Source organism: Balaenoptera borealis (genome assembly GCF_965194805.1).
Source record: "Balaenoptera borealis genome assembly, chromosome: 8".
Lineage (NCBI taxonomy): Eukaryota > Metazoa > Chordata > Mammalia > Artiodactyla > Balaenopteridae > Balaenoptera > Balaenoptera borealis.
Genome location: NC_138865.1, coordinates 46,891,532 through 46,919,531, shown reverse-complemented (window position 1 = coordinate 46,919,531; position 28,000 = coordinate 46,891,532). Strand labels below are relative to the sequence as shown.

The 28,000-nt window shown below is 37.6% G+C and overlaps 1 protein-coding gene and 1 long non-coding RNA gene across 13 annotated transcripts in view; one reads left to right on the top strand and one right to left on the bottom strand.

Annotated features, from left to right (window-relative positions):
* The window catches only part of LOC309632771, a 39,567-nt gene extending 12,422 nt beyond the window's left edge, over positions 1–27,145 (top strand). For 3 of the 5 annotated variants that reach the window (XR_014247055.1, XR_014247056.1, XR_014247059.1), the window contains 2 exons: positions 1–1,692; positions 15,437–27,145. This is a non-coding gene — a long non-coding RNA (uncharacterized lncRNA). The remainder of the gene's footprint in view (positions 1,693–15,436) is intronic. The other 2 variants (XR_014247057.1, XR_014247058.1) reach the window with 2 other exon arrangements.
* Positions 1–28,000, bottom strand: part of LINGO2 (leucine rich repeat and Ig domain containing 2) — a 1,216,268-nt gene that overhangs the window by 19,602 nt on the left and 1,168,666 nt on the right. The window lies entirely within an intron of this gene.

Sequence of the window (28,000 nt, the reverse complement as noted above, 5' to 3'; positions counted from 1 at the left end):
AACTCAGTCATGTGGGTACACCTATGCATGGGAGGCTGGGAAATGAAGTTTAGCTACGTGCCTGTGAGGAAGAGAAAATAGGCTTGGTAAGTAGCTAGCTATTCTCTGACAATATATAGATAGAAAGTATCAATCTATATGCATGGTTATATTTTAAGCTTCTATTGTTTATTTATAAGTTATTCCAGAAGGGATTTAGGCATCTGGAAAATTACTTTATCATCTATCTAAAATATTATTGACGGAATTTTACATTCAGCTGTTTTTTTGTTTTACATATTGGAGAAATAAATACAATCATATCTCTCCACATGAAGGTTTAAATTTGGTGCTTATTGATATAACCATCTTTGCCAGATAGAGAGTTGCATCTAATATTTCCATTTACGTGCCTATTCTGTTAAGAATACTAAGTCATACTAATAATGACTTAACTAAGTATACTAAGTATAACTAAGGCTAATTAGTACAACTAGGTGTAACTAAGTCATTATTAGATTCCTGGGTGATAGGAATTTTATCATTTTTCTAGCTACTTTGTAGATGAGAAAATGAAGGCAAATGAAGCTTTTATTTTAAAGCTATAAAGCAAAAAAGCTAAGCAAGAACATGTAATTTTTATATCTCAAGGCACTTTTAATAGATTTTTGCCTCTAACTTTAGTAGATACTTGAGGACTTTATTTTAGCAACTGATGGCTGCCAAATGATTGCTTGAATTTCCTCCAGAAAAGAGTGGGAAACTACCCAAAAAGAAAGTATAATTCAATTCAACTCAATAAACACATTATAAGTACCTTGTATGTTCAAGGCAGAGAGCTGGGGACATAGAGTTAATACAATTCTTGTTCTCAAACAGTTAATAGTCTAGTAGGGAAACTGTCCAGTAAACAAATTAATGATTCAGTTTTCCCAAATTAGAATCAAATTACAACTTTAAACAAAGATGCATTTTACTACATTATTTAATATGTTAAAATATTACATAAAACAATGTCCAGTCATGGAGAAATAATTACATTATCTGTAATTCATCTCCTTAAACTGATTGATTATTATGCAGGAATTAAAATCATGGTTATAAGAGATATTTAATAACTTGGAAAATTTTTACATGTAAAAATGTTAAGTAAAAAAAGTAGGATATAAATTTGTATCTATACTATGAATATAATTATAGGAAAATAGCCTTATGCATCAAACAAAAGATTGAAAAGAAATACACCAAAATGTTAAGTGTCAGAATAAATACCCATTACTTGTAGCAACAGTCAATCAATTGTGGGATTTTTTTGTTTATTTGTTTTTGTTTAAAAAATGTTTTCAACGTGCATTACATTCCTTTGAAAAAATGAACAGAACATAAAAATATAATGAAAGCCTTTTGAAATTCAATCACAGCAAGCCTCTGTTCTAGTGGATAACTGATATATAGACATGAACTGCTATAGCTTTTACTTAATCGGCCACATTATCAAGTTAGGAAAGAAGGCAGGTCCCCTTTTTGGTTACTCTTTCTATTTTCCCTGTCAATGTTATAGTGCTCTATAACTACCTTATGATTTCTTACCATATATTATGTATGTACATGTCGTATCTTCTCTCCTAGAATCGATGCTCTTTGAGTTGACATCCAAGGACCTTAATGGAATAGCAGTTCTCAACCATGGTGCCTCCAAACCACAAATCTAGGGTAAGTCAGTGGAAAAGGACTCAAGTCATAGATGCTAGAAAGGGAACTACACATAAGCCTCAGACCATGTGATCTGTGCAGTAGCTCTTTTCATACATGAATGTGCCTATTTGTGTCCTGAAGGAAAATCTTGTGCTCAACACGGTATCTTGCCCAAAGCATGGTAACCCTTTATTAACAGGTCCTAAGAACCAGAGCACAATGTTTCCAGATGCCAGTCCTTTGTTACCATAGCATGAGTTTTGTTAAATCAGTGTGTTATGTGCACTATTATTTAAATCAACTCATTTTTAAAACCTAAATACCCTAAAAGTAAAAATTTACCATACAATTTTAAATGGAAAACCAGGATGGAAAGTAGTAAATGGGAAATAATTTTAAAAACATAAATAATGGAAACAAAATAATATTACATTCTAGCTAAAATTTCTTATCTTCCAAGGCTCTGAGCCAGAGACCGCATCTCCATTTGGGACAATGGTCAGGGTTGGAGAGGTCTTAAAACCGAGTCTTCCTCTTCCTTGTAATCAGAAGATTGACAGTAAACTCAAAAGGGAATAACTTTATCCTCATTAATTCAGGGTTACTCAACTTTTTGTACCTGCTAAAATCAGAGGATCGCATTGGAATGCATCCCACACTTTGGGAAATAGGCAACAAGCTTTTCACTTCCGATATTTCAGTTAGAATGCTGTAGGAGCAATGAGACAGAAAGGATGATTTCAGAGTCAGATACCTGACAAACGCTGGAATAGGGACGTGCACTCAAGCCCTCTGTCTACACTCTCAACATTCTCTAACTCGCATCTCCTTCCTCTAATACCCTCTCCTCTCTGTTGAAGCCCTGGGCATCTATTTTCATCTTATTGCTTGGCATCAGTTGCTGTTGATAGAGTATTCATGAATACTCCATCCTTCAACTGAGTTATTTCTAATGAGGGATCAGAGAAATCACAACTCAATTTCTTGTTTATTTCTTTCCATTGAAAATATATACACAGGGCTGAGAACTTAGTTTATATATACATATATACATGTGTGTGTTTTAGATTGAGTTGGTATCTGTGTGTCTCCTTGGAGATTACACATACATATTATTTATGTTTAAGACACTATATATACATCATGGATACATGTGTGTATCTAGCTATAGATATATACACATATTAAGGAGGCTTACATATGTTTGTTTGCCAGTTTATTTATATTTTGGTAAACATTTCTGGAATCATAGGGAATCACATCTTAAATATTATGTTTACCTTTATGCCATATACATGCCAATTATCTTCATTTGGATAAACTGTGTCGAAAGAAAACCAATAAATGGCTCAGCAAACTGAGATTTTTTTTATGACTAAAAATGAAGGTGAAAAACAGATAAGGTATGAAAGAGCTCAGAGAGTATAAAACAGCATACATAAGGAAATAATTCTACAAATTCTAAATTTGTTTCATGGAAAGTAATGTCATTCAAGGTTTTAAATCAGCCAATTCAGGGGTATAATTCATAGATTATGTTTATGTGAACCTTTGGTTGACTATTTAAAACCAGGTGAAATCTTAATTTGGTTTTCAGATAAGACCACTGTGATTTAAACTAGGCCAGTTAGTACCTAATAATGTGGGTCCAGAGAAAAGGCAATTTTAACAATTTATAGGCCTTAAGTATCTCCCCATATTACATTTCAAAATGATGACAATTAAAATATTTATTAGATGCTTATTTTATATGCATTATATTATTTAGTTGTCAAAATAACCTCCCTCTGAGATAAGAACTGTTCTTGTTACCATTTTCTATGGACAAGAAAACTGAGTCTCTAGGTTAAATTTACTCATCCAAGGTGGCGCAGCAAAGAAGTGGTACAAGTGATATTTAAACTAAGGTCTCTGTGGTTCTAAAGCCCTAGTGACACTGGTAAAAACAACCCTGGGTGGTAGGTGGTATTATTCCTATTCTCTTGGTAGAATATGCAATTGAGCCTTAGGGAGAGCTGAGCAGCCAGGTCAAGGCCATTCTTGTAGCAAGTGGCAGGGCAAGGATTCTAACCCAGCTCTGTCATTGACTCCAAAGCCTAGCTGGGCTTCCTCTGCCCATCTTTGAAAAAATGTAGGTCTGCCATAGCAGAGAAACAAAGAACTGCTATTTTTCAACATATTTTATGAATCACATAAGCAGCATTTATTATATAATTGGTCTTAGCTTTTCTAAGGCCCCATGTTCTCAGCATGGCAAAACCCAAGGTTGGGGGGAGGTACACCTGTGTCCACTCTGGTGATCTAGGTTTTATACAGGTAGAGTGACCATAGAGGATACCACCCAAACTGGGACACTCCTGTGAAGGGGTGGGTGCACTATTCATAATATTCTGGGCAACAGGTAAAAAACATGAACTGTCCCAGTCAAAGGAGGCATTTGGCCACTATCCCGGGAGCATGTAGATTTCCCTCCTGATGGTCACAGGCTGGTGTTTCCCTTGGTTCAGGGGTTCTGTTACAACTATTCTTCCCCTGGATGCTGATCTCAAAACTGAGTTCTTTCAACATCAATATGACGAAAAATATATCTTTTGATCTTAATTGATTGGTCTAGTTTTAGGAAAAAGTTGTCTAAGATTAAGTAAGTGGTCTGGGGTTAGAACTGAGCAAATTCTCCTGACTTTTGAGGGCTACGCTATCTTTACAGCCAGGGGACTGGAACAGTAAGAAGTTACCCTAAGTAAACAACATTGATTTTTGTGTTCTGTTTTTGCTCTGGGAAGAGCGATGCTTTTGACTTCTATTAAACCTGAGGAAATATTGCCTTTGACTCTCAGTCCTTGTTCTGAACTCCAGTGTGAGAAATTTGTACAGTGGACTGTGCTATTTTCTATCAAAAATGTTATAATGGAAAGCCACGTTCAAAGACTTGGAATTGGCAACCAGTTATCAAGAAATCAGGCATAATGGTATGCTATGGAAACAGACACATCATGAAAATAGCTGACATGGAAAGGGAATAGGAAATTTTGGACAATCTTACCTGACTCCAATGCCCAATCTTGCAACTGGGGAGAAGTATGTTAACCATGGCACGTAAACTCAGGGAGTCTCAGTTTCATAATGTCAAGGATAATATCTCTACCTTTCAACTATCGGTTGAGATTTTTAAATAAGTACATAGAGTAGTTGGCAGATAGGAAGCCGTTACCAAATCTTGGTTCTCTTCTCATTTTACTTAAAGTAGCAAAGTCACACTCCAAGTTCTATATAACAAGACTGTTTAACTGTATTTTTCACATCATCAATCATATAAAGTCACAAGCTCTCTTTCTTTTCTCTTCCCTATCTTTCTTTAGTCCTCCCTCCCTCCATTTTTCCTTCTTTCTTTCTTTTTCTCATTCCATCTTCCTCCTTTCTTCCTACTCTCCCTTACCTCTTTCCCATCGTATTCAAACAAAGACGTAAGGTGGCCAAAGTATTATAAAATGTGACCTCCTGCACACAAAAAAATAATTTGATGGAATTAGAAATTTGACCTTTCAAGAATTCATCATTATCAAAATAATTAACCATTTAATTAATCATATGTCAAGTTTGTTTATAAGACCTTTTGGGAAGGATTTCAAAGACCACATATCTTATAAAGCTAACACTTAAAGAATGTGCAAACTGAGGACAACATTTTTCCTCTGGAGAATAAAATTCTCTGTAGCAAATAGACACATGAATATTAACTTTAGATAAAATGCTCTTCAAATTTAGTTTGATTCCTTAAAGACAAATAAAAAATATTAGAATATGTACATATTTAAGTCCTTTACTATCCTTAGATGGAAACTTCAATGTTAGTGTTCATGTTTGTTTTTGTTCTTTTCTTTGACACTTTCCCCATGGGACTTCAATAATGGGTCCTGGAATGGAACAAAAGTCACAGAAAGATTTATAAAAGGGGAATGAAGGTATGTAGGTAAAAGAAAGAGAAGAAAGTTGAATAATCAAACTCTTTTGTCTTGGTTTAGGAGATGGTGAGGGCATCTAAGGATTTATTGTATGAATATAATTTTCCAGTACTTTTTAGCATCAGCAGCTGGGTTCTGGTAATTGAACTCTGATTACTGCATAAAGAAGTGAAAAATAGATGTTAATTAGATAAAATTGTCTGAAGAGAATAGCAATGTTTAGGAAACCTGGGACACGAGAAAGGCTTTCTTCAAGTTTGTTTAACAAGGGAAAGTTTCCCCTCTTCATCCTAATCCTCCTTTCTCTATCTTCTCAAAAATCCTCCGCAGAGTCCGCTAACAACCTGTCCTGAACAAGTCAATGCTCCACTGTACAGAGTCTGGGATAACACTGACCTGTCCAGTGATGGAAACCTTGGGATTTGAATATGGCACACCACCACCACCAATCTACAATCTCTTCACCAGCGAGGCCAATTTAAAGAATAAAAGGACTTACTGTCTTTCATCCAAGTAGAAATTTTGGGGTATTCCAGATGAGAGCACTGACTTTGTATTTTCTGGACCAGTGAAAATGAAGGTCCCAGGCTGCTATGTTGGGGATGCAGGAGAGAGGCTACTCCGAGCTGCTATCCTCTGCGACAACGCCATCTGGGTCCCTTTACAGTCTTCCTGGGATTGAGGTCAACAGCTCCAATTGAAAACCTTTTATTTCTCTGCACTCTTTTATTAGGAGTCATCACAGGTCTCTAGAGAAAGCTTTTGGGTGGGTTTTGAGTGCTGGGGGACCTGTGTAGTTTTGTAGAAGGATAGGAATGCATGGAAACAGAAGGCAGAGTCAGCTTCCTATTAAGTCACCAAAGGCCTGCAGGTACTATTTATTGGGATAACGGGAAAGTCCCTGACAAACCTGTAACACCATCCACACAAGGCCAGTCACCATGACTGTGTTCCTTGCCACATAGTATTGCATGCTTTTATTCAGGGATTATCAGAACAGTAAAAGTTCCCAGAGTAAAAGCACTATTCTTCCTGTTTACTGAATGTAATTTTTGACCATTGATAGTTGGGTTTCACAAACAGGGAGTAGGTAATTAAAATATCATTAAATGCATTTGATTTACTCAAAAGTTGAAACTGCAGCCATCATTAAGGTGAGTGAAGAGAAAGTTAATTTCTTATCACTTTAGGGGTAAAAAGAGTCAATAGGAGAAATATATGAATACTATTCTCAGCCTAATTGGGGAATTCCAAGCCTATTTAATGCTAGAAAATCCCAAAATGCTACTTGTTTTTTGGAAATATTTGCTATAAGAGTCAAAGATGGGAGATTTAGAAACACTGTGATAATTTATCAAATCTGCCCCAGACACACTCAACATACTTCATTTTGTTGCCAGAGAAGTTATTAAATATCTAGACTTCTGATTTGCATTCTAGGACTATAAGAATAAAGACCTGGGGACACTTTTTCTTCATCATGGGTTTAGCTTTGGGGACTCTGACTACAGAAATAATTATTTAGATAATAGCAAAGGGATGAGAGATAAATTCTGTGTGTCTAATCCACATTTTTGGTTACTGGCAAGAATTCAGTGATTAGAGTTAAGAAGTCAATACTGTGATTAACTCTACTTAATGTGCCAGTCTTAGTAACATACTATTTAAAATATCTTTCTTTTTTTTTTTTTTTTTTTTTTTTTTAATATCTTTCTTTTTAAAAGTGCCCTTTAAGGAAAATGTGTGTGTTTGGTTCAGGATACCTGACCTGCTGGAATAGTGGTGTGCTGGTAAATGTTTAACAGCCAGTTTTCCAAAAGAAAAAAGTCCTCTGTTTTCTAGTCATTACTGATTTCTGCGGTGTAAATACTCCCACTAAAGCCCATCTTTACCTGACATGATATCAGCATATTTATATCAGCATATTGATAATTTTTTGTGAAAATTTATCAATTGACTCTTGCAAAACTGGTACAATTTGGATCCAACACACATAGTAACTGAAACCTACCACTTTGAATTAAATAACTTCATATATATTAACTAGGGCAGTATTTTATATATCATACATAATTTTGTATATAAACTTTATGTGATCAAATATGGTAACAAATTCCCTGTATTTAAAAAAATTGTTATTGACTGGAGGGTGGAGAGACAAGATGGCAGAGTAGAAGGACTTGAGCTCACCTCCTCTCACGAAAACACCAAAGTCACAATTAACTGCTGAACAAACCATCAACAAAAAAAGACTAGAACCTACCAAAAAAGATATTCTACATCCAAAGACAAAGGAGAAGCCATAATGAGATGGTAGGAGGGGTGCTTTCATGAGAAAATCAAATCCCAAACCCACCATGTGGGTGACCCACAAACTGGAAAACAACTATATCACAGAAGTTCTCCCACAGGAGAGTTCTGAGCCCCATGTTGGGCTCCCCAGCCTGGGGGTCTGGCATAGGGAAGAGGAACTCCCAGAGCATTTAGCTTTGAAGGCAAGTGCGGCTTGAGTGCAGGAACTCCACAGGACTGGGGGAAGCAGAGACTCCACTCATGGAGGGTGCACACAAGTTTCATATGCACTGGGCCTCAGGGCAAAGCAGTGACTCCATAGGAACCTAGGCCAGACCTACCTGTGGGTCTTGGAGGGTCTCCTGGGGAGGCAGGGGATGGCTGTGGCTCACTGGACACTGGTGGCAGAGGCCCCAGGGAATATTAATCATTGGGAGTTCTCCCAGAGGTCTCCATTTTGGCACTGAGACCTGGCCCTACCCAACAGCCTGTGGGTTCCAGTGTTGGGCCGCTTCAGGCAAAACAACCAACAGGGTGGGGACACAGCCTCACCTACCAGCAGACGGGCTGCCTAAAGTTGTCCCGAGCCCACAGCCACCTCTAAACACACCACTTGACATGGCTCTGCCCACTAGAGGGACAAAAGCCAGCTCCACCCACCAGGGGGTAGGCACCAATCATTCCCACTAGGAAGCTTGCACAAGCCCCTGGACCAACCTTACCCATCAGGGGGCAGACATCAGAAACAAGGGGAACTACAGTTCTGCGCCTGCAGAATGGAAACCACAAGCACAGAAAGTTAGACAAAATGAGATAGATAGCAGAGAAATACATTCTAGATGAAGGAACAAGATGAAACCCCAGAAGAACAACTAAGTGAAGTGCAGATAGGCAATCTACCTGAAAAAGAATTCAGAGTAATGATAAAAAAGATGATCCAAGATTTCGGAAAAAGAATGGAGGCACAGACTGAGAAGATACAAGAAATGTTTAACAATGAGCTAGAAGGTTTACAGAACAAACAAAAGGAGATGAACAATACAATAAATGAAATGAAAAATACACTAGAAGGAATCAATAGCAGAGTAAATGAGGCAGAAGAACGGATAAGTGACCTGGAAGACAGAATGGTGGAAATCACTGCCGTGGAACAGAATAGAGAAAAAAGAATAAAAAGAAATGAGGACAGTCTCAGAGACCTCTAGGACAACATTAAACACAACAACATTCACATTATAGGGGTCCCAGAAGGAGAAGAGAGAGAGAAAGGACCTGAGTAAATACTGGAAGGGATTGTAGCCAAAAACTTTCCTAACATGGGAAAGGAAATACTCAAGTCCAGGAAGCACAGAGATTCCCATACAAGATAAAAACCAAGGAGGAACATGCCAAGACACCTATTAATCAAATGGACAACAATTAAAGACAAAGAGAAAATACTAAAACAACAAGGGAAAAGCAACAAATAACATACTAAGAGAATCCCCATAAGGTTATCAGCTGATTTTTCAGCAGAAACTCTGCAGGCCAGAAGGGAGTGGCAGGATATTTTTAAAGTGATGAAAGGGAAAAACCTACAACCAAGATTACTCTACCCAGCAAGACTCTCATTCAGACTTGACGGAGAAATCAAAAGCTTTACAGACAAGCAAAAACTAAGAAAATTCAGCACCACCAAACCAGCTTTACAACAAATCCTAAAGGAACTTCTCTAGGTGGAAAAGAAAAGGCCACAACTAGAAACAAAATTACAAATAGGAAAGCTCAATGGTAAAGGCAAACATACAGTAAAGGTAGGAAATCATCCACACCACAAATATGATATCAAAACCAGAAATTGTGAGAAGAGGAGAGCACAAACGCAGGATATTGGAAATGCATTTGAAATTAAGAGACTGGCAACTTAAAACTATGTATCTATATCTATATCTATATATATAACCTATATCAAAACCTCATAGTAATCACAAGCTGAAAATCTACAATAGATATACACACAAAAACGAAAAAGCAATTGAAACACAACACTAAAGATAGTCATCAAATCACAAAATAAATGAAAGGAAACAAAAGCACGATGATGCAAAACCTATGGGATGCAGCAAAAGCAGTTCTAAGAGGGCAGTTTATAGCAATACACTTTTACCTCAGGAAATAAGAAAAACCTCAAATAAACAACCTAACCTCACACCTAAAGCAACTGGAGAAAAGAGAACAACCAAACCCAAAACTAGTAGAAGGAAAGAAATCATAAACATCAGAGCAGAAATAAATAGAGACAAAGAAAACAATAGAAAAGATCAATGAAAGTAGAAACTGGTTCCTTGAAAAGATAAACAAAATTGATAAAACTTTAGCAAGACTCATCAAGAAAAAAAAGGGAGAGTACTCAAATCAATAAAATTAGAAATGAAAAGGAGAAGTTACAATAGACACCGCAGAAATACAAATGATCATATGAGACTACTACAAGCAGCTATACACCAACAACATGGACACCCTAGAAGAAACAGACAAATTCTTAGAAAGGTGCAATCTTCCAAGACTGAACCAGGAAGAAATAGAAAACATAAACAGACCAATCATGACTACTGAAATTGCAATTGTGATTAAAAACCTTCCAACAAACAAAAGTCCAGGACCAGGTGGCTTCACAGGCAAATTCTATCAAACATTTAGAGAAGGGTTAACACCTATCCTTCTGAAGCTATTCCAAAAAATTGCAGAGGAAGGAACACCCCTAAACTATTTCTATGAGGCCACCATCATCACCCTGATACCAAAGCCAGACAAAGATACCACAAAAGAAGAAAATTATAGGCCAGTATCACTGATGAACATAGACGCAAAAATCCTCAGCAAAATAATAGCAAACTGAATCCAACAATACATTAAAAGGATCATACACCATGATCAAGTGAGATTTATCCCAGGGATGCAAGGATTTTTCAATATCTGCAAATCAATCAGTGTGATACACCACATTAACCAACTGAAGAATAAAAACCATATGATCATCTCAATAGATGCAGAAAAACTTTTGACAAAATTTAACACCCATTTATGAAAAAAACTCTCCAGAAAGTGGGCCTAGAGGGAACCTACCTCAATATAATAAAGGCCATATATGACAAACCCTCAGCTAACATCATTTTCAACAGTAGAAAGCAGAAAGCATTTCCTCTAAGATCAGGAATGAGACAAGGATGTCCACTCTTGCCACTTTTATTCAACATAGTTTTGGAAGTTTTAGCCATGGCAGTCAGAGAAGAAAAAGAAGTAAAAGGAATCCAAGTCGCAAAAGAAGAAGTAAAACTATCACTGTTTGCAGATGACATGATACTATACATAGAAAATCTCAAACATCCTACCAGAAAACTACTAGAGCTCATCAATGAATCTGGTAAAGTTGCAGGATACAAAATTAATACTCAGAAATCTCTTGCATTCCTATAAACTAACAACAAAAGATCAGAAAAAGAAATTAAGGAAACAATCCCATTTACCATTGCAACAAAAACAATAAAATACCTAGGAACAAACCTACCTAAGGAGGCAAAAGACCTGTACTCTGAAAACTATAAGATGCCGAGGAAAGAAATAGAAGGTGACACAAACAGAAGGAAAGATGTACCATGTTCTTGGATTGGAAGAATCAATATTGTCAAAATGACTATACTACCCAAAGCAATCTACAGATTCAATGCAATCTCTATCAAATTACCAATGGCATTTTTCACAGAACTAGAACAAAAAATTTTACAATTTGTATGGAAACACAAAAGATCCCGAATAGCCAAAGCAATTCTGAGAAAGAAAAATGGTGCTGGAGGAATCAGGCTTCCTGACTGCAAAGTATACTACAAAGTTACAGTCATCAGAACAGTATGGTACTGGCACAAAAACAGAAATATAGATCAGTGGAACAGGATAGAAAGCCCAGAAGTAAACCCATGCACCTATGGTCAATTAATCTCTGACAAGGGAGGCAAGTATAGACAATGGAGAAAAGAGTGTCTCTTCAACAAGTGGTGCTGGGAAAACTGGACAGCTACATGTAAAAGAATGAAATTAGAACATTCTCTAACACCATACACAAAAATAAATTCAAAATGAATTAAAGACCTAAATGTAAGATTGAATACTATTGATATAAAACTCTTAGAGGAAAACATAGGCAGAACAATGATAAAAATCGCAGCAATATCTTTTTGGATCCATCTCTTAGAGTAATGAAAATAAAAACACAAATAAACAAATGCCATGTAATTAAACTTAAAAGCTTTTGCACAGCAAAGGAAATCATAAACGAAACAAAACGACAACCCATAGAATGGGAGAAAACATTTGCAAACAATGCAACTGACAAGGGATTAATCTCCAAAATACACAAACAGCTCATGGAACTCAATATCAAAAAAACAAACAATCCAATCCAAAAATGGGCAGAAGATCTAAATAGACATTTCTCCCAAGAAGATGTACAAGATGACCAAAAAGCACATGAAAAGATGCTCGATATCACTAATTATCAGAGAAATGCAAATCAAAACTACAATGACATATCATCTCACACCGGTCAGAATGGCCATCATCAAACAATCTAGAAACAATAAATGCTGGAGAGGGTGTGGAGAAAAGGCAACTCTCCTTCACTGTTGGTGGAAATGTAAATTGGTACAACCACTATGGCGAACAGTATGAAGGTTCCTTAAAAAACTAAACATAGAACTACCATATGACCTAGCAATTCCACTCCTGGGCATATATCTGGAGAAATCCATAATTGGAAAAGATACATGCACCCCAATGTTCATTGCAGCACTATTTGTAATAGCCAAGACATGGAAGCAACCTAAATGTCCATCAACAGAGGAATGGATAAAGAAGATGTGGTACACATATACAATGGAATATTACTCAGCCATAAAAAAGAATGAAATAATGCCATTTGCAGCAACATGGATGGACCTAGAGATTATCATACTAAGTGAAGTAAGTCAGAGAAAGACCAATATCATATGATATGACTTATATGTGGAATCTAAAAAAATGATACAAATGAACTTATTTACAGAATGTAAACAGACTCACGGGCTTTGAAAACAAACTGATGGTTACCAAAGGAGAAAGGTGGGGGGGAGGGATAAATTAGGAGTTTGGGATTAACATATACACACTACTATATATAAAATAGATAATCAACAAGGACCTACTGTATAGCACAGGGACCTCTACTCAATATTCTGTAATAACCTATATGGGAAAAGAATCTGAAAAAGAATGGATGTATGTATATGTATAACTGAGTCACTTTGCTGTATGCCTGAAACTAACACAACATTGTAAATCATCTATAATATAAGATAAAAATTAAATTAAAAAAATTGTTATTGAGTACAAAATGCTGGTGTGCCTCCTTTTACAAAACTGATTGTTTCTGAAGAGCTGCAAGTGAATTGAAAATTTCTCAAATTCATTACAAGACAAACTAATATAATTTTATGTGCATGTCTTAAAATGAAAATTTCTGTTACAAATATACATATTTAATTTTTCTTTTGTGTTACTACATTTTCACATTTGGGAGCTATGTAGTAAAGTTAGAGAGGCTCTTCATCACATGTGGTGCTGATGATTTGAGAGCAAGTGTCTATTAGGCCTCATCTTGAGGACTGGAAGGCAGTACAGACTAATGGTTAGGCCTGTGGGTTCTTGAGTCAGACTAGTTCTACCACCTGCTACCTGAATGAATGAAGTTGGGAAGTTACTTAACTTTTCTGCTTTAATTTTCCTTCTGTAAAATGGGATAATAACAGTATTTACCTCATAGTATTGTCACAGGCTTCAACAAATTTAATATATGTAAAGTGCTTAGAATAGTGCCTGCAACCTATAAGGACCACATACTGCTGTTTTTATGGCCCCTTGTGATGTATTTGGGGAAGGCAGTTGACTTAAGCTAAGAGTACAGAACTTAATAAATATTGCCTTAGATGAGTTGTCTCAAGGTAGGGGGCCCAGCAATCTGTGTTTTAACAAGCCCTGCAGGTAAATCTGATGCACACTGAAATTTGAGTACCACTGTTTGAGATTACCACGAGGAATTCCTGAGTTCCAGAAGAGTTAGCATTCTTTCCAGAGGATTTGACTGATCATTTGAAGATTAGCTGTACCAGAATCACCTGTAGAGCTTGTTTAAAATGATCCACATTTGTGTAAAGTATGAGAAAATACTTAAATATGTCTTGACTGTATGTGAATAAAACAGCTCTGGAAGAATACAAAGATAATATTGGTTACTTCCATGGAAGGCAACTGGGTAGATGAGAGGAAGAGGTGGGAGAGAAAATGTTTATTATATCTACTCTTGTCCCTTTTGAATTTTGAATGATACTCAATTTAAAATTTTAAAATTTGTACTATAAATATTATAAATTAAATTTTATATATGTATGTATATAATACAGATCTGGGGGTTTTATCCCAAGCATACTAACTCGGAATCTACAATAGCACCTGCCAAATCAGAATCATTGTGGTAGATTTCTAGAATATCTATGTAGTTGCCTTGGTTATCATGATGGCATATAGGCAGATACCTATCTATTGCTAATTTCCATAGTGTAAATACTCCCACCATGACCAATTTCTAGCTGTGCTAGTGGTTTGATGTTGCTAAATTGCTCTCTTCATTGGGCCAACAGAAAAAAAAAGGAGACATATCCATAAATGGATAGATGAAAGGCATAGTTATGGCTTGTATCACCTGGAAAGCCTTTATATATGATGAAATATTATTGGGACTATGAGGTAGGAGCCTTGGCTTCTATCTGATCCTGACACTAACTGGGTAACTGGGTAAGACCCTTAACTTTTCCATCTCTCAGTTTCCGTATCTATCAAATGGGGACATTAATAACTGTCTTACTTACATCACTGGGTCAAGTGGGATTAGATCCAACGCAACTTCTAAGATGCAAAGTTAATGAAAAAGGTAATTAAATTTGGCTTTGATAAATCGATTGCACATTTAGGGCGTTTTAGTAACACTTTGAATTTAGTTGGGACAGAAATCTCTTACACGCCAAATGGGACGTGAGTTTCTAAATAATTTTAAAATTGTACAAAACTATGTTTAAAAATCTCTTTCTCCCAATAAGAAAATGCAGGGGAGATTAGTTGCCTGTCTTTAATCCCATTCAGGTTGTACAAAGTATGTGAATTTTACAGTATCTCTAATACTGTGAAAGAGTTTATTATTCCAACAGAACTGAACACATTCGACTAAAATTGATCCACAATGCCCTTGCCAAAAGAAAAGCACTCACTTTATCTGAATTATTATTAATTAGCTTCCCACACAGGCTGTAAAAGTGCCACATGTGAACCTGCCCAAACATAAGACGGAGGTAAATGAAATGATGGCTCGGGCAGTGAAATAGAACAATACCGGAAGGGGCTTTCCTTCCTGGCACATGGCCTGCCTCACTATCCTTTTGTTACAGCAGATGAAGCTGGTGCCTGAGTTCGAGTGTCACGTGGAGAGCTGCTTGGCCTCCCCACAGAGGGACCTGTCCTCAACGTCTCTGCCTGAAGTCAGCCTTCCGGGAAGGAACATGGACCATTCTTACAAGACAGACTTCTCCAGTTTTGAACCAGAGTCCCTCTTTGCAGCAGAACTGTTGCATCATGACTTAAACTACGCCTTTCTGCTGAGGCACATCCAGAGTTTGTATTTCCATAGAATAATTTTTGAGACCAAATTACCTGAATTCAGAAAACCTCTGAATAATGAAATAGCTATAATTTATATGCCAGACACTGTGCTGGCTTCTCTGTGTATCATCTCATGTACTCCTCGCACCTGTATGAAGGAGGTACTGCTGTCATCTGTTTGGTGGATGACACGATTGATTCTCAGAGCCCTTAGGAAATGGACTTGATGTCACATGCTCACAGTAGGTCTGGCTCTGTCATCTCTACTTTTATCCACTGCGCTGTACGGCCCCCTCTTTCTAAAAAAAAGACTATTCAAACATTTTACCTTCATTTTTTCAATGGATTTAAGTTGTAGGAAGGAGATTCATTAAGTTGTATGAAGGTACAAATCTAAATGTTGTACACTTTCTACAGTTCCCAGGAGAGCAGATGCTGGGCCACGAGTCAGACTAGCTGGAAAAGAATTCTCTGTGTGACAGGAATACACTATGAGCTGGACCACTCCCATGATATTTTGCAGAACCTTCTGTATATTTTTTGATCTAAGTTTGGTTTCGAGCACAGACATCTCTGTGAGAAATCCCATGAGAAGATTCCACTAAGGCAGCGACAAAGACTCGTGTTCCAATCGACTTTTTATGTAAATGGGAAAAAAAATGAATTGGAAGCACACACCTGAAAATTCATAAGAGGCTCTCTCTCAGTAATTATGAAATATTAATGGAAATAGACTCTAGGCATCATGCTAAAATTCGGACTTTGTCTCCATTTTTTCTCTTTCAAAAAAGCAGACGACCAGAAGGGAGAATGGTGCTCACAACCACACCATAGGCACGAAGACGGGAGGTGGCATTTCACAGTCACTCCGAACGGTCAATATCTGAGAATTAAACCTCCCAGACAACCAGGGAAGCTTCACCTGCTGGGAATATTCATGCCCCTCTGGGTGACGAATTCATTACTTCAGGAGACAGAGAACTCGAAGGGCGCCCGACAATTTTTTCTGTGGCTTACCCTTATGTCCTCAAAAGAAAAATATGTTTTGCTTTTGCACTTCCCCAGGTTACCATGACTCCGTGGCTACTAGTATAAATAGAAATAAACTATTCAGAAGCATCTGTTACAAATGATAATATTCTAGGGAGAGCTCTTGATGACATATCCTCAGAAGACAAATTTTATTAAAAATAAAAAAGTGTGAGTATGATAAACAGCACTATCACAGTATACTTTTAAAATATTTATTTTAAATATTACTACTGTGTTAGTGAAATATTTAAAGTGGTTATCTGAACTGCTCCCCAATCACATGGAAGCCTAAACATGTCACCAGCCAATACAACAGTCTCACACTGGCACCATGCTTTACAGAAAACAATTCATGCCAAAGAGTGACTGCAACTGTTTTTAACAGGAAAGAAATACATCTCAAATTAAATAAGTGCTGAGACCAGACATTAAGAGATGCGGCAAACTGTTTGCCCCAGATTCAGGCTCTGCAAACAAGCCCCGGTGGGCGTCAATGAAAACATTTTTGGTTCAGTTGAGTGTGTGCTCTACTGCTTTTAGCCCCCTCTTCCTGGATAGTGTCTCCGGAGAGGACATCTCATCAAAGAGCCTTTTCGACCTGGCCACACTTTATATTGTTTTTGTCTCTTGTACCCTTTGCTCCTGGGATGGGATGGATGTAAGAACAATTCATCTCCAGATTCAGCTTTGACATTGATTCCATCCTGAATTCTAAAATCTTGCCAGGCTTCTTTAGCCTCTAAGTGAGCGATCTTTAGCTGAACTGCAATTCAATGCAACAATACTTTGGAGGAACACTGATCACGTGGCTGGAAAGAGACAAACAGGTTCTACCTGGGAGAATTTACTTCTAAATGGAGTCTCTCCTAGACTTATTTATTATTATTTTTAATATAGAATCCAGCAAAAAGGGCTGAGATGCCATTGAATAGCTCCATAAAACTCTCCTCACGCACATTTTGATAAACCTAATGCTTCAAAGTTGAAAAGCAGAAAATACAGAAAAGTGGTTGATTCTTTTGAATAATAATTGATATCACTGATTGAGAGGGTACTATATGCCATGCACTGTGCCAAGAACTTTACTCACCACTTACCAACCCCAAAAGGAAAACTACCTTCTATTTTACAGAACTCAAGGCTCAGAGGAGTCAAGTCACTTGCTCAAGGTCACACAGCTGCTAAGTGGTGCAACTGGAATTTGAACATTGATGAATCCTATTCCAAACTCCGTGCACTTAACTGCTAAACCCAAAATAGGAAATATGCTTCACATTGTGTAACAAATCTAATCCATGGGAATGGCTATCGGAAGCACTGGGTTGAGAAGGCTGTGTGTGGGCTCACCAGGAAAGAGGATCAGATTAATTAGCCGTGCAAGGTTAGTGGAACTCTTGTGCCAGGATTTACCATCTTCATTTCCATTTTACTGTCCCTCAAGTCATTGATCTTTATGTCCTCTTTCGGTTTGCTATGAGTTTAACACACACAGGAAGGAAATGCAGTGAAGTGGGAAGACATAGGGTTAACGTACGCCTGGGTCACTCTTTCACTCGGTTATCTGGGAGAGGTCACTTAGTCTGTTTTTCATATATGTCCTGAAGGAACTGAACTGGATGATCTTTAGGATTAAATATAATGTGTAAATATATATTTTAAAATTATCGTACCAATGAAGTAGTTTTTAAATTATCTTGTGAATTTTGTTTTATGTCATTTTCTATTCTCTTCCTGCTAGTAATCTACCTCGATGGAAAAGAAAAAGAGGTGTGATAAAGTACATAATCTTTATGGACAGCAGAAGCATGCATTTTACTTCCCCTCCAGCTCACTTCTGCAATGTCAAGACAATTTGGAAGAACATTCCACTGTGATCCTTCGATATTAAGGACAATAAGAAAATGAAAGATATCCCGTCATAATAATTGGAAAAATTCTATTATCACATATTAAAGGACAAAGGCTTACAAAGGAAATACTAAAACCAACTCTTTCTCAGAAATAAGCAAACCAAACCCTTAATGTAAATGAGAACCAACTGAAAACCAGAGTTGTTTTAAAAGTGTGGTTCAAGGACCTACTGTATAGCATAGGGAACGCTGCTCAATATTATGTAACAACCTAAATGGGAAAAGAATTTGAAAAAGAACAGATACACGTGTATGTCTAAGTGAATCACTCTGCTGTACACCTGAAACTATCACAACATTGTTAATCAACTATGCTCCAATATAAAATACAAAGTTAAAAAAAAGAACTCCTGCAAATCAATACTAAAAAAGACAGACAACCCAATGTAAACACAGACAAAAAACTGAACAGACATTTGACAAAATTGCATATTCATATGGCTAACGAATAAAGGAAAACATGTTCAGAAAAAACCAGTGTGGCTCCTGAAGAGGAAGAGTCTCATTGCACGTGGGTAGTCATCCTTTGTCACTAATTAAGGGAGCTGGGTTCCCTTTCCAGCCAGTGTTGACATACGAAGGGGACAGGGCCCAGGGTACAGAGTACCTGTTTCCAACACTAGCTATTCAGGGTGCTTTAGCTTCTGTTTCACTGGGTGGCAAGAATCTTGTTTTGATGCTAAGAGACAAAGGTGCAAAGGAAGGATTGCTGTCCAGTCAGAAGAAACGAAATAATGTATAGTATTTGTTATACAGCAGAAACTAACACAACATTGTAAAGCAATTATACTCCAATAAAGATGTTAAAAAAAATAATAACGTATAGTAATAAAGCTAGTCCAAAACAGAGGTAGAGAAAGGCACAGCTCTGGCTATAATGTCCTCAAACTTGCAGGATGCCCAGTACATTTCTACATCATTCATTCATTCATTCATTCACTTCCCTGGCAATGAACTAGCAAGAAAATTCCCCAATGAATAATCCATTTTGCTGGTTAAGTCTGAGGCACTCAGATTTCCAGAAAGATAGCCAGTACCAGATAATCATCCAGGATTCTGGACATCCAGTATTGTACACTATTATCATTATTTTTGCTTCTAAGTCCAAAAGACAGAATGTATTGCCACTGCCCTTAAAGGGACTATCTTCAATGTTTGACCACCATCAACAAGATGATTAGCTTGCCTTTCACCATCTTTATGAAACTACAGATGTTGCCTTGGCATTTTTCCAGGCCTCCTTGTGTGATCAGGCCTGTAATGCCTTCTTCATTAGTTGGTGTGCTATTCATTTCTGGTCCTGAGTGAGAGGGCTGTCTTGTTCTTGACCCCACTATGCAGTTGCTTTGATTTCAGATGTAAGAGGTTGGCCAACCTGGGGTGGGTGAAGATATTCCTTTTGCTCTTACACACATCAACCGTGAGGAGACTCAGGCAGCTTTGGGGGATAAGAACGCGATAGGAGAAGTGCTCCTCAAGTGGTCCTTTTTCTGTGTTCATGTTTAGCTTCTAATGTGATGTAATGAATTATGAACTAAAGGTAATTGGAAGATTTGTGCCCTCTGTGCAGAACAGAAGTGTAATGTATGAAAGCAAACCACAGGTCAATTAGGAGAGTTGATCACTCTTTATATTGCTCTTTAATGAAAGGAAATAACCCTGATAGATTTTCCTTGGGATTGCTGATGAGTGTGTATTTGTAGTCAACACATGGGGCCTTTTATTGATCTCAGTCAAGTTAAAATTTTATTAACAAGTCAGACACTCATCTGTATTTTTCCAGAAGTTCTCTCTCTCTAAAAGTCAGTCAATACAAATGCCTTCTGTTTCTCTTTCTCTCTCTCCCTGAACTGACATTTAAGTACCTGATCCTGATATGTGCTGAATGCTTTCTCATGTATTATCTCATTTAATCCTCCTGACAACGTTGTAAATTACTATTTTTTATCTCCATTTACAGATAAAGATATTGAAGCAGAAAGAGGATAAGTGAGTTGCCCTTTATCACACAGGTAATAAAAAGCAAATCATGGACTCAAACAGACCCAGTTTTCCCTGACCCTGAGGTTCATGTGATTTCTGCAACCCCATATGGTCTCCCAGAGGCAGAATGAGGGTAGTTTTGTAGCATGGCCTGATTTGAATGAAGATGATGAGAAAGATGAGGCTGATGAGGAAATGCACCCACCCAGGCAGCCTAGGAGCTGTCTTAACCCACCCAGGAGGGCCCTGGGGCTGTTGCTGCTCCTGCCTGGTTCAAAGAGCAGAGTTTCCTGTTCATCCAGCTTAGTGAAGAGCCAGCAAGTCAAACATGGCACCTCTAAGTCAAGTGATAGAATTCAGCACGTGTGACCCTAAACCTTTTGAGACTCAGTTTGGTCCCTTGGTTTTTAGCGGCTCTAAAGCAGATACAACCGTATTTTGAACAGTATTTCTACTCCCTGACTGTTTGGATTGAGTCTCCTCACTTTGTTCAAAGGCTGCTTTTAGACATCCAAGCAACAGGAACCACGTTAGAGAGTTTGAGGTTTAATCGATAAAATTGACTAGGAAAGAACTCAAAAGCCACACTGCCTGCTTCCATGCTTGATACACTGGGCAGACACTTAGTTCTCGTCTTGTTTTTGATCTACAGACTCTGTGAAAACTGTAAGTTTTCCTTCCTGCATGAAATTTTAAATTAGAGCTTGCATTATGTTCTGCGGGCTGCAGGGTTACTGCGGCAATCAGCTCCTGAAGCGTAGGGATTTTATCTGAGAAGCACCTTAATGGAGATGACATTCGAGGTCAGGGTTTTGTCTGTGTTCATCTTCTACACGTTGGGACCCTGTTCCCAAATGGATGGGCTGACGCATACTCACAATCTCCTCATAAATACACTGTACATAATTTATAATCAGGCTGCTGCCAAGAATCAGCTCTTTTGATGAAAGGAAGTGAAATGTACTTTAGGAGCTAATGTGTGAGAGATTTCCAGAAATGTGAGAAACAGTTCAGTCTAGTGAAAACACGCATGCACACACACACACACACACTTATTAAGTATTTCCTAACATGCTGGTTCTAAGAAAATCATATGCATTAATGCAATTCCCCTGAAAACCCAATGGGGTAAGTTCTGTTTTTCTTCCCATTTTGAGAATGGCAAACTAAGGCACAAAAACGTTACGTGACTTGCCTTATTTAGCTCACACAGCTAATAAGTAGCAACACTGGGATATTAATACTAAGCAATCTGGCCAAAGATGATATATCCTTAATTGTTCTACTATCCTTGCTCAAAATTCGTTCTGAGAGCAGAGAACCTGGCTGGGAATCTCAGACCCAGCTTTGTGATCTTGAACAAGTCACTTAAATCATGCTCAGCCTCAGCTTCCTATCTGTAAACTGGTTAACAATAATACCAACCTCTCATGATCGTTCAGAGGAGTTAATCAGAAAATAAGCACGTTTTGTAAACTGCAAAGTGCTACATGCGTGTCATCAATCAGTTGTGGATACAGCACACGATACACACTGTGTCTTTCCTACTTTGTTCTTCTCTGTTGCCCTGACTCCATCCGATAATACACTAGACACATAAAAACACGTAACACTTAAAATAGTAATTTCTAATAAAATACATCCAAGTGACCTTGAAATATCTTCCTAAATCATGATGCTAACAATAAGGGTATGAATACATCATTTTTTCTCAGAGAAAACGGGGAAATAATTTTAGAGCAATGGGAACAAATTGTGCCATCTAGTTATGAAAAATACTTGCAGCTTAGAGGCTCTGTTAACATTAACATCAAAAGGTTAACTCAAAAATATTAGTTAATGTTAGAGATAGTCTCACCATTAAAATAATGACATGGTTGAGGACTGGTATTCTGTACCTTTAGTGCGTAGACTAGAAGTGCTTGTCAATCACCTGAAGGGGGTGGGACATTAATAGAAAAGAGGCACAGTGAGGAAGTGAGAGACCAAGTGCGATAGCCCATGGGCTTTGGCTCTGGATTCAGCAGCCCAGGTACAAGTCTTGCATCCATCCAAAAGCCATTGGGTGCTTACACGTGCCAGGCCCTGTCAAGTAGGTACCAGAGATACAAAAACACATAAAGACATGGTTCTTGCCCTCCTAGAGCTCTCCTGCTCACCGATGACCCTCGGGACTTTATGTCAGTCTTTTCATCTTACTAAGAAAAGCCTTGGTTTCCATATCAATAAAAGGGAGCAAGTGAAGAATCAGAGAGGTAAAGTCACCTTTTAAAGTTTATACAATTAATTGGAATGAAACTTTAGATTTCTAATTCAGTGTTTTCTGCAACCGGATCTCACTGTTCCTTTTGCAATTTGCAGCACTGTTTGTTGCATTTCTTAAGTGTGGGTACAATAAGCCAAGATATAAGTGATTAATTTTTTTCACATTCTGCCAGGGTTTACTTTTTATTGCCATATCACTTTTTTTTGCCCAAGATTAAAAATTATTTCTCTTTGAAAGAAATAGTTTAAAAAATCTAAGCCACAGACTGGATAATTTTTGCAACTATATCTCTGACAAAAGGCTTTTATCCAATTTATAACAAACTGTAAGTGATTAATTTTTGAGTTTTCCCAGATTGTTTTCTCTGCTTACCCACTAGAGATTTCTGGCAAGGTCTACATTAGAACCTACCCTTCTCTTCAGCTGTAAGATGTAGTCTTGGACAGTTCCAGGGCTGTACAATGGAGAAACGATAGAAAAGCAGGCAGGGGGAAGCAAAAACAAGGGCTGTAAGAGTTTTCACTGGTTTTGAGAAGCAGAGCTGTACTGTATGTGGCAATGGATTGGGAAGAACCTGGAAAGGGATTTTAAATTTTATTGCTGGGGGATTTCCTGTCCCCTTCATAATATTGAGTAATGCTAGTTTGAGTTGTTTTAAAATTATTCTTGGTTGCTGGGACTGTGTTCATTTAAGCACAATAGTGCTCTGAAATTGATCTATGAGGGTCACAGGTTTACGAGCCCTGAACAACCATTGCCTTCATCTTATTAGCAGTGGAAGGCTGTGTATGGACCTTCCCAATGCATCTTGAATGTGAGAACCAACTAGGCTTTAATAGGTGAGCAATGAGCTGTAGCACATCTGGCCAGGGGAAATGGTGTCAGGAAATGGAATCGAGTCTTTGGAACATTTGTCTTGTTAAGTACATATGTTCCTACTTCAAAACTTCCTTCAAAGCTCTGAGTAGAAGGGAAACACATCATTTCCTTATCATGCCACCTGGTGGTTGAAACTAACAGTCAATAGGCCTGCACTTGGGCTCTGGCTTAAGGTCTGAGAGGAATATAGAAAGAGCATAGTTTATTTTACACATAATAGTTTGTACCTCTTAATCCCCTATCCTTGTTAGGCCCCCCTTCCCTTTCCCCGCTGGTAACCAAGTCTGTTCTCTATGTAAGCTACAAAGATGTATTGTATAACACAGGGAATATAGCCAATATTTTATAATAACTATAAATGGAATAACCTTTAAAAATTGTGAATCACTGTTGTACACCTGAAACATATAACATTGTACATCAATTATACCTCAATTAAAAAAAAAGAGCACCATTCTTTTCTGGGCTAAGGAGATGGAAATCCACTATAGGACACTGACAAAGTCAGCATCATAGTTAATCCATTTTCTGTGCTTCTAGCTCTAAATTAGACATCATAGCTAACTCTTGCTCTAAATGTTTACATTCTAGAAGCAGAGTGGGGTGAGGAGAATGGTGTTACTAGTTTATATTCATCCTCTATTACTTTTTAAAATCCTTACCACATCATACGTGGTGGTATTAATAGTATTCCCATTTTACTAATGGGGAAAGATTTAGAGAGTTTTAATGATCTGCTTAAGATGTAATTATCACAGTAGATGTTGGGGAGGAGAAGAGAATGGGGTATTTAATGATGAGATAAAAGCTGTAAACAATGGTGTTTTGCGGGGAGAGGCTAAACTAAAGTAAGCACTTCTGTTTAAAAAAAGCAATTAGTCACATGTCTCTTGACCCTGAATATTTTAGTTTGACAGTCTAGGTGTGATATAAATGCATGGAAATGAGACAACAGAACTGTTGTGACATTCTTCTTTCCAAGTGAGGAGAAAGGGTGTGTCTATCAGTGGGTTCTCATTCCTCAAGATGGGTGTCATAACACATCAGCTATGTGCATCATGTATACACGTGTATCTATTTTTTCTCCACTTCTTTTTGGCTCTGGGTCTGCTTTGATGTGAATGTGTGAAATTTTAGTTAGTCAAAATAATATTTCACAATTTACAGTTAGGCAGGATGAGTGGGTTCCAGAGATCTGCTGTACAAAATAGTGCCTACATGCAACAATACGTTATTCTGTACTTAAAAATATGTTAAGAGGGTAGATCTCATGTTAAGTGTTCTTACCACAAAAAAACAAACAAAAGAACAAAAGGACAGAAGAAAACTTTTGGAGGTGATGTAAGTGTTTATTACTTGGATTGTGGTGAGGGTAACACAAGTGTACATGTATACCTTAATCGTGTCCTAACTCACTAAACTTTATACATTAATCATGTGAAGTTTTTTGTATACCAATTATACCTCAATAAGGCTGAATAAACAAACAAACAAACAAATAAATAAATAAAACTATGTCTGTCTTTAAAAAATTTAGCAGATCCATAGCAAGGCATCAGACATACAATTCACAGTATGCATCCAACATAAAAAGTTAGAATACCCCCTATTTTTCCCTTGAGCATGTTCTCCCCAAAGTCTCTAAAACCATTCTCCAGATGATGTAGAACTATATATTCTAAAATACATGGTTTTAAAGGCACTATGTGACGTGATGATTTTTAAGACTATGGTGAAAGGAGCTAGAGGATGGCGAGATATGTATAAAGGTAGAAAAATGTGTGGCACTGTTTGTTTTTTTTTCTTTTTGGAATGTTCTCCCACCATCTAAAAGGATAAGTGGCATGAAAGAAGCCTCCCTGTAGGTCTTCTCAACTCAGAGTCAGGAAGACCTGCTTTGGGGGCTGTTTTCTATGGGATGAGGGTGAGAAGTGGTAATTCCCACTTTTTCACGAAATCTCACTAATGACCAACTTGTTTTGTGAGCCTGAGGTAATTATTAACTTTCCTACATTTCAGTCTCCTACTCAATATAATGGAGTTCAAAAACCCGCCTGAAAGCATATATATGAGGATAAAAATGAGATGATTTTTACAATGAGCCAAGTATCTGTTATATCAGATCTTCTTAATAAGCAGTTTTTGATTTTGAATCTGAATGCTAAACACTTTAAAGGTGGTGGAGTATGTCTACAGTCAGGGAAGTTTCACTTTTTAAAAAATAATTGGTTTAAGTATGAATTAGACTTTCAACATCAGCATGGAAAGTACGATGCCCTGAACAGCTGAGATAATAGCTTTAGATTGCTGTTATATTAAATAAACAAGATATTCGATTTGAAATTATTTACTTTGAATGCCAAAAAAAAATCATTTGGTTATGGGAGAAGTGGGATTACATGTGAAGCGACCCCTGGCTTTATGCATGAATGATACTATCTGTTGCTCAGACCATAGCCTTGGAAAGAGTGCATAAAATCACGTGGACTTACAAAGTTCCACTTATAGAATGAGGGGCCCAGCTTCATTTATGACTCTTTGAATATCAACCACCACTCCCCCCCCCACACACAAAAAAACCCAACTGACCTCCCTGGAGACTTGCTTTTCCCTGACTCTTCCCGTCTCTGTAAATGGCACCACCAAGCATCCAATTGCTCAAGGCAAAAATCAAGAGCTATCCTTGATTCCTCTCTCTTACATGCCCCTCATCCAATTCATCAGCAATGGGATTGATTACTCTATCTTCAAAAGGTAAAAACTGAGACACTAACTACTTCTCACTATTTCCACCACTGCCACCCTAGTTCAAGCTGTAATTACCTCTTGCCTAGATGACTGCAGTAGCCTCTCCATCTCCTTCCTCTATAGGTGCTCACACACTGGCCTTCATAATTTCCACTCAACTTCCAGAGCAATCAGGTCACCCTTACCCCACTCTTCACCCTCATTGTTTCCAAGTCCACATAAGAAACTCTTGTTTTTAAAGCCAGGTTTACAAGCTTTATATTGTCATTTTTTCTGTCCTCTTCCTCTGTTCCCTCATCTCTAGCTACACTAACGTTATTGATATTTTTGAATGTCGCCAGATCATTCCCATCTTGAGACATTTGCAATCTCTCTTCCTTCTGCCTGGAAAACTCTTTCCTGGATCTTTGACTGATTTGCTCCTTCACTAAGTTCAGGATTCTGATCAAGGGTCCATCTATCATCCTTTCCTCTCATCCTGATTTGTTGTTCAAAGCTTCTGTCACTCCCTGGAAATGTATTATATGTTTATTTGTTCATTTTTGATTGTTTAGTTTCCCAGTGGAAATATAAGCTCTATTCAGGTGGGGACTCTATCTTATCCATTGCATCGTCCTCAAAGTATACAGTGTATTTTCAGTAAGTACTTATTAAATGACCTATTGAACCGTGTGTGTGTGTGTGTGTGTGTGTGTCTGTGTGTGTGTGTGTGTGTGTGTGTGTATGGGAACTACAGAAGAAACTACTCCATGAATGGAAGGTTCTGGCAAGCACTAGGGGATGAAATGCTTTGGGCAGACATGCTTTGGGCAGCCATGAAATGCTTTGGGCAGACATGGCCAGAAGGCCATCATCATTATCATTCATGTGGCAGTTGTACTGTCACTGTGTGCTACTGGAACCAAAGCCCCATGACCAGAACAAAAGGACACAGATAACTGTGGGTCAAACACTGTCTTGCACTCTTTCATATATATTGTCTCATTAAGTTCTCACCCAACAAGACTGACATTTTTCTCATATAGGCCAGATGAGGAAAGAGAGACCTGAAAAGGTAAAATCACTTGACCAAATTCATTCAAGAAAGTGGTAGAGCCAGGATTTGAACCCAAGTTTTATGACTTCAAATCTATTGTTTTCCCCCTATTGCTTCTTTTTCCTTTTATTGAAGTATAGTTGACTTAATTAGTTTCAGGAGTACAACATAGTGATTCAATATTTTTATACATCATACACCATACAAAGTTATTATGATATTATTGACTGTATTCTCCTCTTGCTTCTACATTGCTACCAAAGTTAGGAAAGCTCATTAGGATGTAAGAGAAGAAGAGAAATAAAGAATGAAGAGGAGTCCCAGTTTTAGAGGCTTCAATTAAGCCCCATTTCTATATAAATCCACCCCTGTTGCTCCAGCATGTATTAAGTAGTCTTTCCTTTGAATGAATTTTTGATAACTTTCAAATGCTAAATAACTTTTAGCAAATAGTTCATGCTTTCTCCCACTTTTACTGATGATATACACTGTCTAGTTA